We start from the raw sequence: 10,616 nt of genomic DNA, 5'->3' as shown, positions 1-10,616 counted from the left end.
AAGAACTGGTTGTCATCTTCCTTTTTCTTCAATAGCTGGGGATATGGGGCTCTTGAGATGTTCAGTTGTGGCATCCCTTTTTCTTTCTGCGGACTTGGCGTGGGAGATTGAACTCCATCTTGCTTTTCCCCCTTTTCATTTGAGCTTTCTTCTTGTGGTTTTTGGGGCAGTTCCTTCAGTTCCTTCCCACTCCTAAGTGTGATAGCTTGACACTCCTCCCTTTTGCTTGAATTGGCATCATAGCAAAGGTTGTGGTTCGGAAGCTGCTTAAATAGATAGCTGATTTGTGTCTCCAGTTTCTTGATGGCAGCATTTTGATTCTGCATATTTGACTGCACTTCCTCTCTGAATGCTTTACTGTTTCGAATGTCTTTGCATACTCCTTCAATTAAGGTTTCGATCTTAGAGAGTTTGTCATCAATTGATGGGTGATTCGGAGCAGATGTGCTGTTTTGGTTTTGATAGGCGTGTGGAGAAGTGTTGTTGCGGGGGTTGTAACGTCTCTGGTCTTGGTCTTGATCTTGCTCACTTCCCCACCCAAAGTTTGGGTGGTTTCTCCATCCAGGGTTGTAGGTCTTGGAGTATGGATCATAGTTTTTCCTTGGTGAATTCCCAATGTAGTTGGCTTGCTCCTGACTACCCTCTGCTTCTTCATTCACTCCTTCTTGGATTGTTGATGAAGTTGAGATTCCTGCTACTTGGTTCCGCTCCATCTTCTTGGCGAGGTCAGCTAGCTACTGGGTAATGAGCTTGTTTTGGGCCAACAGAGCATCTACATTGTTTAGCTCCATTACTCCTCTTGTGTTCCCTCTTTCGGAAGCATAGAAGTAGTCGTTCTCTGCTACTGTTTCAATAACATCTATGGCTTTCTCAATAGTCTTTTTCTTGTTCAAAGATCCTCCAGATGAATGGTCTATGGCCTTCTTTGACTCAAAAGAGAGCCCTTCATAGAAAATGTGCAGCTGCACCCATTCGTTGAACATGTCAGGTGGACACTCCTTGTTAAGTCCTTGAACCTCTCTCATGCTTCATATAGAGTCTCACCATCTTGTTGCCTGAAAGTTTAGACGTCAGCTCTCAGCCTATTGATTCGTTGAGGAGGGTAAAATCTTGCTAAGAATTTGTTCACCACGTCTTCCCAAGTTGTCAAGCTTTACCTTGGGAAAGATTCCAGCCACTTGGCTGCTTTATCCCTAAGTGAGAATGGAAACAAGAGCAGTCTATAGGTGTCAGGATGAACACCATTAGACTTCACTGTGTCACATATCCTCAGGAAGGTGGTTAGATGTTGATTGGGGTCTTCTTGAACACCTCCTCCAAACGAACAGTTGTTCTGAACAAGGGTGATGAGCTGTGGTTTAAGTTCAAAGTTGTTGGCATGGATTGTTGGCTTTTGGATGCTACTTCCACAATTGCCTGGGTTTGGATTGATGTAAGAGCCCAAAACTCTTCTATCCTCCCCAGCATGATTTGCTCTACCTCCTCCCCCATGGTTGTGATCTTCTTCTTCATGATGGTTTTCCATGTTGGGTTCAAAGAATTCCTCTTCTTCCTCAGCACCAACCACTTTCTTTCCTCTTGCCTCCCTCCTTAATCTAAGGAAGGTCCTCTCAGGTTCAGAATCGAAGGAAGTTGAAGCCCCGCTTCTTCTCCCTGTCATACAACCATCAAGTGCAAGCAAGAAAAGATAGGTGCAGAAAGTATTTGTGTCAGATTTACTGTTAGTTGTGGGTGATGCAATATATCAAACAGTTAGTGGGTTAGCAAACAGAATTGAAAATAACAAAGAAAAACAAAAGAATAGAGGGGGAAGGGAAGAAGTTTAACTAAAACAGAAAGTAAATCATTCAAACAAAAAATGAAATTCACAAAATAAAAATGCTCAATCTAGTGATCTTACAATTTAATCATTGTTGATGCACAATCAATCCCCGGCAACGGCGCCATAAACTTGATGCACGGAAAATTTGTCTCGCAACAAATCTCCCTTCGGCAAGTGTACCGAATTTGTCGCCAAGTAAAAACTCACAATAGAGTGAGGTCGAATCCCACAGGGATTGATTGATCAAGCAACTTTAATTAGAAGAATGTTCTAGTTGAGCGAATCCAGAATTTGGGTTGAGAGTTGCAGAAAATAAAATAGCGGGAATGTAAATAACAGAAAAGTAAATGCTAGAATTAAAGGACTGGAAGTAAATGACTGAAAATAAATTGCAGAATTGTAAATGGGAATGGGGGATTTGCTCATAAAAGTAAATGGCAGAAATTAAAGAGAATGGGTAAGATCAGAGATAGGGAGTTCATTGGGCTTAGGAGATGTTGCAATTCTCCGGATCAAGTTCATTTTTATCTCTTCCTCAATCAATGCACTCATTGATCTCCTTGGCAATCTTAATTGATTGAATTACAATTTCTTGCAATTCAATCTCTCAAGTCTTGATCAATAGCCAATTCCTTGGTCAATTGCTCATGAGAAGAGATGAAGTATGGTCACTGATTATACCACATGCATTTCCCAAATCAAGTATTGAGAGGGTTATAGTCACATACCCATCCAAACCCAATTTGGTCCAGCATGAGAAAGCATTTCTAGCTTGATCTCTTCATTCCTCTTTCAAGGTTCAAAAGAGATCCAAGTTTGAATAGCTTCTTTTCCAAGATAACTACTCAATTGGATGAAGATCGAAAGCTTTCAAGTAACATCAAGAGAAAAGATAGAAGAAGAATAATGAAAATTAGTATTGATCCATCAAATTACAACAGAGCTTCCTAACCCAATGAAAGGGGTTTAGTTGTTCATAGCTCTTGAAAATGAAAACAAAGATGGAGAATACATCATAAAACTAGAAAATGCAGAGAAAGTAAAATACAGAGAGTAGTTCTCTTTTTCCAACCTCCAGAACTCCTTTAACAATTCAAAGCTACTCCTATATATACTACTTCTCTCAGCTTCTAGTTGGCTCTTCAAGTCTTGGGCCTTTGGATCTTGAGTTTAAAGCAGTTCTCTTCTTCATTTGGGCTTGGCTTTACTTGCAGAGAGAAAATGTGAAGTGGGCAGAGACTTTAGCTCAGGACATTAGGGGTCTTAACGTTTAGTGAAAATATGAGTTCGAGAACGTTAGTGACAATCAACTTTCTCACTAACGTTACTAAGTAAAAGCCACGTTAACTTCAACGTTAGTGGCATAAACGTTGCCACTAACGTTGCCTCTAAGTCCTTCGCACACGTTATTGAGACTTAACATTTCCAATAACTTAGAAAAGCCCCCTTTGTTCCCACGTTAGAGCCCACGTTAACTTAGTTAACGTGGCTCTTTAACGTGGGCTTGCCATCCTTCGAGAACGTTAGTGACACTCAACATTGTCACTAACGTTCCAAGGTGCCCCTATGCCTCACGTTAGAGTCCATGTTAACTAGGTTAACGTGGCTTCTAACGTAGCCATGCTTAGCCATCCCCAACGTTAGTGACAATGTTGAGTGTCACTAACGTGGAAGTTAACGTGGCTCTTTGGGGGGTTGTGTGGTTGCTTCCAACGTTAGTGACAATGTTGGGTGTCACTAACGTTGTCGACCACTCTTGCTTCTTACGTTAGCTCCCACGTTAACCAAGTTAACGTGGGAGTTAACATGGTATGTTTCTCCTTAGGCCAACGTTAGTGACAATATTGAATGTCACTAACTTTGGCGTTTCTCCCCCTTTCTAACGTTAGAGGCCACGTTAACTAAGTTAACGTGGACTCTAACGTGGCCACTTATGAGCATCTGCCAACGTTAGTGACAATGTTAAGTGTCACTAACGTTGGCTCAACTTTCCTTCTCCACGTTAGAGTTCATGTTAACTTAGTTAACGTGACTCTTAACGTGGTCAATGATGGCTTCGAGAGTGTTATTGGCAATCACTTTTCTCATTAACTTTGCAAGTTACCTCCCATTCCTTGCTTCCTTTGGTCCTGAAATCAAGCAATAGAGTGCATCAAAGTTCTAGTCCAAGTCATGGGTAATGCAACATACAATTTGTCACTAAACTTATGCAAAATCCTCATGAAATAATATAAAATGCACAATGTATGCTTGAATCAAGGTGTAAGTGAATATCTACCCAAAACTAGCTTATTTCCTAAGGAAATGCATGAAACTAACCTAAAAACAGTAAAGAACAGGTCAGTGAAACTGGCCAAGATGCCCTGCCATCACAACACCAAACTTAAAGCTTGCTTGTCCTTACGCAAGTACTGGAACAAGAGAATGATGAATGGAATGCCAAGAGCAATGAGTCATTCTTGTGGAAGTCATATCACTGATTTTATGGTGGTTTCATGCATAGCAACTTAGGTTCATTCCTGGCTTTCAGACCTTTATCATGTCTTAAAACACTCACTTTGCTTACATCCCATGAGACTTTTATTCATTGATCCCTTTATTGTCATTTCAGAGCTTATTGGTGTTCTTAGGCTAAGTGCTCTGTAAGGGGGCAACTTTTTAAGATAAGCTTTCAGCCAACACTCCCGAACCAGTTGGTTCAAGGTGCTAGGTGTTGAAGCACCCCTAAGGACTTACTCCCTCAAGTCTCTCCCCCATACATACACACCACAGGCATATAGTTCATTTATTTTCCTTCTTGAGACCTTGTGTCCAGCACCTTTTTGGGTTACTAAATGCTCTGTGGTGAGGGTTACTCTTGATAATGGACTTTCAGCCGATAATCCCGGGTTAGTTAACCCAAGTTACCAGGTGATAAAGCACCCCTAAGAGCTTATTCATCCAAGTAGATCCCTCACACAGGAACACCACAGACACATATCTTAAGAACAAAACCATTGGTGCCTAGCCTTATTGCTTACTCTTTTTCTTTTGTCTTTTTCCACTTTCATTATTCTTTTCTCTTTCTCTTATTAGGATCTTGTCATATACTTAGTCTCATGAGGTGTGTTCAAAGCAAAGTATTCAGGCCAGATAGTTGTCATCCCACCTTATGATTGAACCAACTTAGCTGACTTATGATCATACCATAAACTCATGAATGTACTCTATAGTGTGAACTCCACTCTGGTCTTTTGAAACATAAACATTGTCTCTTCATTTGATTAAAAAGGGACATGCATACAAGTAAGTAAAGTAGGGATGCAGTGACATAAAGACTAGTGCACATAGACCTATTCAGAACTTAAAAGACAGAATTTAAAAAGGGTTCAACTACGAGTAACTACAAATCAAAAGTGCATTCCGACTTCCAATTTTCAACAATTCTGAGTACAATGGAATTAAGTAACAATACAACCTTCGGGTGATGATTTCTGGTTGCCCTCTCTCTTTGTCATCATCCTAGTTTTTGCTGCCTCGCTTCTTTGGGTGGAGGTGCACCATTTCCTCATAAGATTCCTACAAGGTTACTGGAAGTTGCTTGTTCCCAAAGCACTTGAGACATAGTTAGTTTGCATGTATGCTGGTGCTTTTGGAACTCAATTTGGTGTGTGAACACCAAACTTAGTTCCTTGCCCAGTGAAAACATTGTACATATGCAGAGAACCCCATATCTTATTGTCACAAAGCAATGATCACCTATAGTCTAACTACATCTAAGTGGTTTCTCTTGATTGGGTGGAGCTAGCAATGTTCTTTTGGAGTGGAGTGTAGTTCTAACCAATGTCCTTTTGGTGGAACACCAAACTTAGAATTACACCATCACTCTAGGATTGTTCTGGTGTGGAACACCAAACTTAGCTCCTTACAATACAGGGGAAACGACTTGTGATGATTTTTTTTTATTGAAATAAAGATGAAAGTGAAACTACCTGAGGTTGGGTTGCCTCCCAACAGAGCGCTCTTTTATCGTCGCTAGCTCGACGAGTCCTTAATTACTTGAGATGGTACTTTACTCTGGGGTTTTCCCCAGGTTGCCCAGATAATGCTTGAGTCTTTGTCCATTCACTGTAAAAGTCCTCTCTGAACCTTCATCCGTGATTTCGATGTGGCCATATGGTGATACTTTCGTAACCATGAAAGCTCCGGACCACCTTGACTTGAGTTTTCCTGGGAACAACCTTAATTTAGAATTATAAAGGAGTACTCGCTGCCCCTTTTTCGAAACTCCTGGGCGCAAGATGCATGTCATGTTTTCTCTTTGCCTTTTCTTTATACATCTTAGTGTTTTCATAGGCTTGTGACCTGAATTCCTCCATCTCTTGCAGCTGCAAGATCCTTTTTGCACCAGCAGCAATGCTGTCAAAATTTAGTATCTTGATGGCCCAGGGAGCTTTGTGTTCCAGCTCCAGTGGTAAATGACAAGCCTTCCCATAGACCAGTTGATATGGAGACATTCCAAGTGGACTTTTGAATGCTGTTCTGTATGCCCAAAGAGCATCATCCAGCTTCTTCGACCAATCCTTTCTAGATACACCCACAGTCTTTTCCAGGATCCTCTTCAGCTCTATGTTGGATATCTCAGTTTGCCCACTTGTTTAAGGATGGTGAGGTGTGGCTACTTTGTGTTTTACCCCATATCGTAGGAGGAGAGCTTCTAGTGGTTTGTTACAAAAGTGGCTCCCTCCATCACTGATGAGGGCTCTTGGGACTCCAAACCGGCTAAAGATATTCTTCCTGAGGAAGTTCATGACTACCTTGTTATCATTAGTTGGGGTTGCAATAGCCTCTACCCACTTGGAAACATAATCCACTGCTACCAGGATGTACTTGTTTGCATATGGGGTTGGGAATGGTCCCATGAAATCTATTCCCCACACATCAAACAGTTCCAGTTCCAAGATGAAATTTTGTGGCATGGCGTTTCTTTTGGGCAGGTTTCCAGATCTTTGACATTCATTGCAGCTTTTTATTAGTTCCTTGGCATCCTTGAAAAGGGTGGGCCAAAGGAATCCGCTTTGTAACACCTTTGTTGCAGTTCTGTCCCCTCCAAAGTGCCCGCCATAGCATGAACCGTGGCAATTCCACAGGACTTCTCTTCCTTCTTCTTCCGAAACACATCTTCTAAGGATTCCATCTGAACATTTCTTGAAGAGATATGGCTCGTCCCAGACAAAGAATTTTGCATTATTCATGAGCTTCCTTTTTGATGTTTATTGATCCCTGGGGGTAATGCCCCAGTTGCCTTGAGATTTGCAATATCTGCAAACCATGGTGCTTTGTGAACTGTCATCAACTGCTCATCAGGGAAGAGCTCGTTCACATTTGTATCATTTCCTCCACCTTGATCAAGAGGGATTCTGGATAGGTGATCTGCCACCTTGTTCTCCACTCCTTTCTTGTCTCTGATTTCAATATTAAATTCCTGCAATAGTAAGATCCACCTTATTAGTCTTGGCTTTGATTCTTGCTTGGCAAACAAATATTTAAGTGCTGTGTGATCTGTAAAGACAATCACTTTAGCACCAATGAGGTATGATCTAATTTGTCAAATGCAAAAACTATTTCTAGCAACTCCTTTTCAGTAGTGGTATAAATTTTTTTAGTTTCATTAAGGACTTTGCTAGCATAGTATATCACACGAACTAAGTTATCTTTCCTTTGTCCTAACACTGCCCCAACTGCAAAATCAGATGCATCACACATCAATTCAAGTGGTAGGTTCCAATCAGGTGGGGAAATGATAGGAGCAGAGGATAACCTCATTTTCAAATGTGCAAATGCTAGCATGCATGTTTCATCAAAGATAAATGGTGTATCAGATACAAGGAGATTGCTTAAGGGCTTGGCTATCTTTGAAAAATCTTTAATGAACCTTCTGTAAAAACCAGCATGCCCTAAAAAACTCCGAATTGCCTTGACATCACTGGGTGGGGGTAGTTTTTCAATAAGTTCTACTTTAGCTCTATCAACCTCAATGCCTCGGTGAGAGACCTTGTGACCAAGGACTATTCCTCCTGTCACCATGAAGTGGCATTTTTCCCAGTTCAAGACCAAATTGGTCTCTTGGCATCTTTTCAATACCAAGGCGAGGTGATGTAGGCAACTAGGAAAGGAATCTCCGAATACCGAGAAATCATCCATAAAAACTTCAATGAATTTTTCTATCATATCTGAAAAGATAGAAAGCATGCAGTGTTGGAAAGTTGCAGGGGCATTACGTAACCCAAATGGCATGCGCTTATAGGCAAACACTCCATACGGACAAGTAAATGAGGTTTTCTCTTGGTCTCTGGGATCAACCACTATTTGGTTATATCCTGAATAACCGTAGAGAAAATAATAATATGCGTGCCCTGCAAGTCTTTCCAACATCTGATCCATGAATGGAAGGGGAAATGGTCTTTTCGTGTAGCCTCATTGAGTTTTCAGTAGTCTATGCACATCCGCCATCCTGTGATAGTCCTTGTAGGAATGAGCTCATTCTTCTCATTGGTAACTACAGTGATTCCTCCCTTCTTGGGCACAACATGCATGGGGCTAACCCATGGGCCGTCCGAAATTGGGTATATGACCCCTCCTTGCCAAAGCTTCATAACCTCTTTCTACACCACTTCCTTCATGATTGGGTTCAGCCTTCTTTGGGATTGAATGGATGGCTTGGCATCATCTTCCAACAGTATTTTAGGCATGCATATGGCTGAACTGATTCCCTTCAAGTCAGCAAGGGTCCATCCAATGGCATCCTTATGCTCCCGCAGCACCTTGAGTAGCTCGTCCTCTTGATCTTGACTGAGGGATGAATTTATGATCACTGGGTAGTTTTTATTTTCTCCTAGATATGCATATTTGAGAGTGGGTGGCAGTGCTTTGAGTTCAAGTTTGGATGCTTCTGACTTTTCGTTCCCTTCCTTTGGTGCATCTGGTATATGTATTTCTGCTGTGGCCACCTCTTCACTTGATTCAGATTCTTCCTCCACCAATCTCTCATCCTCTTCAGGTTCTTCTTCTTCAAAATTCTCCTGCACTTCATCCTCAAGTGCATCTAACCTCATGCATTCCCCCAGTTGTTCTGGTGGGTAACTCATGGCCTTGAACACATTGAATGTCATCTCTTCATTGTGTAATCTGAGGGTGAGGTCACCCTTCTGAACATCAATGACAGCTCCAGCAGTGGCCAAGAATGGCCTTCCCAAGATGATGGAGGTCTTGGCGTCCTCCTACATGTCCAGCACCACAAAATCTGCTGGAAATATGAAATCTCCCACTTTTACCAGCAAATCCTCTACTATCCCGTGAGGGAATTTGAACAATCGGTCTGCCAGTTGTAGGGCCATTTTTGTTGGTTTAGCCTCCTCAATTTTCATCTTTCTCATCATAGCTACTGACATCAAATTGATGCTGGCCCCTAAGTCACAAAGAGCCTTCTCTACTGTGATTTCTCCTATAATACAAGGGATCTGAAAACTCCTAGGATCCTTCAATTTCTGGGGTAGTTTATGCTGAATGATAGCACTACACTCTTCGGTTAGTATCACAGTCTCATTGTTCTTCCAGCTTCTCTTCTTAGTCATTAGCTCCTTCAAAAACTTGGCATAGAGTGGCATTTGTTCTATGGCTTCAGCAAAGGGTATGTTGATTTGTAGTTTCTTGAAGATTTCCAAAAATCTCAAGAACTGGTTGTCATCTTCCTTTTTCTTCAATAGCTGGGGATATGGGGCTCTTGAAATGTTCAGTTGTGGCATCCCTTTTTCTTTCTGCGGACTTGGCGTGGGAGGTTGAACTCCATCTTTCTTTTCCCCCTTTTCATTTGAGCTTTCTTCTTGTGGTTTTTGGGGCAGTTCCTTCAGTTCCTTCCCACTCCTAAGTGTGATAGCTTGACACTCCTCCCTTTTGCTTGAATTGGCATCATAGCAAAGGTTGTGGTTCGGAAGCTGCTTAAATAGATAGCTGATTTGTGTCTCCAGTTTCTTGATGGCAGCATTTTGATTCTGCATATTTGACTGCACTTCCTCTCTGAATGCTTTACTGTTTCGAATGTCTTTGCATACTCCTTCAATTAAGGTTTCGATCTTAGAGAGTTTGTCATCAATTGATGGGTGATTCGGAGCAGATGTGCTGTTTTGGTTTTGATAGGCGTGTGGAGAAGTGTTGTTGCGGGGGTTGTAACGTCTCTGGTCTTGGTCTTGATCTTGCTCACTTCCCCACCCAAAGTTTGGGTGGTTTCTCCATCCAGGGTTGTAGGTCTTGGAGTATGGATCATAGTTTTTCCTTGGTGAATTCCCAATGTAGTTGGCTTGCTCCTGACTACCCTCTGCTTCTTCATTCACTCCTTCTTGGATTGTTGATGAAGTTGAGATTCCTGCTACTTGGTTCCGCTCCATCTTCTTGGCGAGGTCAGCTAGCTACTGGGTAATGAGCTTGTTTTGGGCCAACAGAGCATCTACATTGTTTAGCTCCATTACTCCTCTTGTGTTCCCTCTTTCGGAAGCATAGAAGTAGTCGTTCTCTGCTACTGTTTCAATAACATCTATGGCTTTCTCAATAGTCTTTTTCTTGTTCAAAGATCCTCCAGATGAATGGTCTATGGCCTTCTTTGACTCATAAGAGAGCCCTTCATAGAAAATGTGCAGCTGCACCCATTCGTTGAACATGTCAGGTGGACACTCCTTGTTAAGTCCTTGAACCTCTCTCATGCTTCATATAGAGTCTCACCATCTTGTTGCCTGAAAGTTTGGACCTCAGCTCTCAGCCT

General features: G+C 41.8%; 2 non-coding genes across 2 annotated transcripts; both read left to right on the top strand.

Moving 5' to 3' along the window:
- Positions 1-981: 981 nt before the first annotated feature.
- LOC112745163 (small nucleolar RNA R71) lies at positions 982-1,084 on the top strand. Its single transcript, XR_003173105.1, has one exon. It is a non-coding gene; the product is annotated as a small nucleolar RNA R71 (small nucleolar RNA).
- A 9,429-nt stretch (positions 1,085-10,513) lies between these two features.
- Positions 10,514-10,616, top strand: LOC112745180 (small nucleolar RNA R71). Its single transcript, XR_003173122.1, has one exon. It is a non-coding gene; the product is annotated as a small nucleolar RNA R71 (small nucleolar RNA).

The sequence above is a fragment of the Arachis hypogaea genome, chromosome 14 (assembly GCF_003086295.3).
Source record: "Arachis hypogaea cultivar Tifrunner chromosome 14, arahy.Tifrunner.gnm2.J5K5, whole genome shotgun sequence".
NCBI classification, from domain to species: Eukaryota; Viridiplantae; Streptophyta; class Magnoliopsida; order Fabales; family Fabaceae; genus Arachis; species Arachis hypogaea.
Note: the sequence above shows the minus strand (reverse complement) of the source record. Positions and strands in the feature narration are given on the sequence as shown.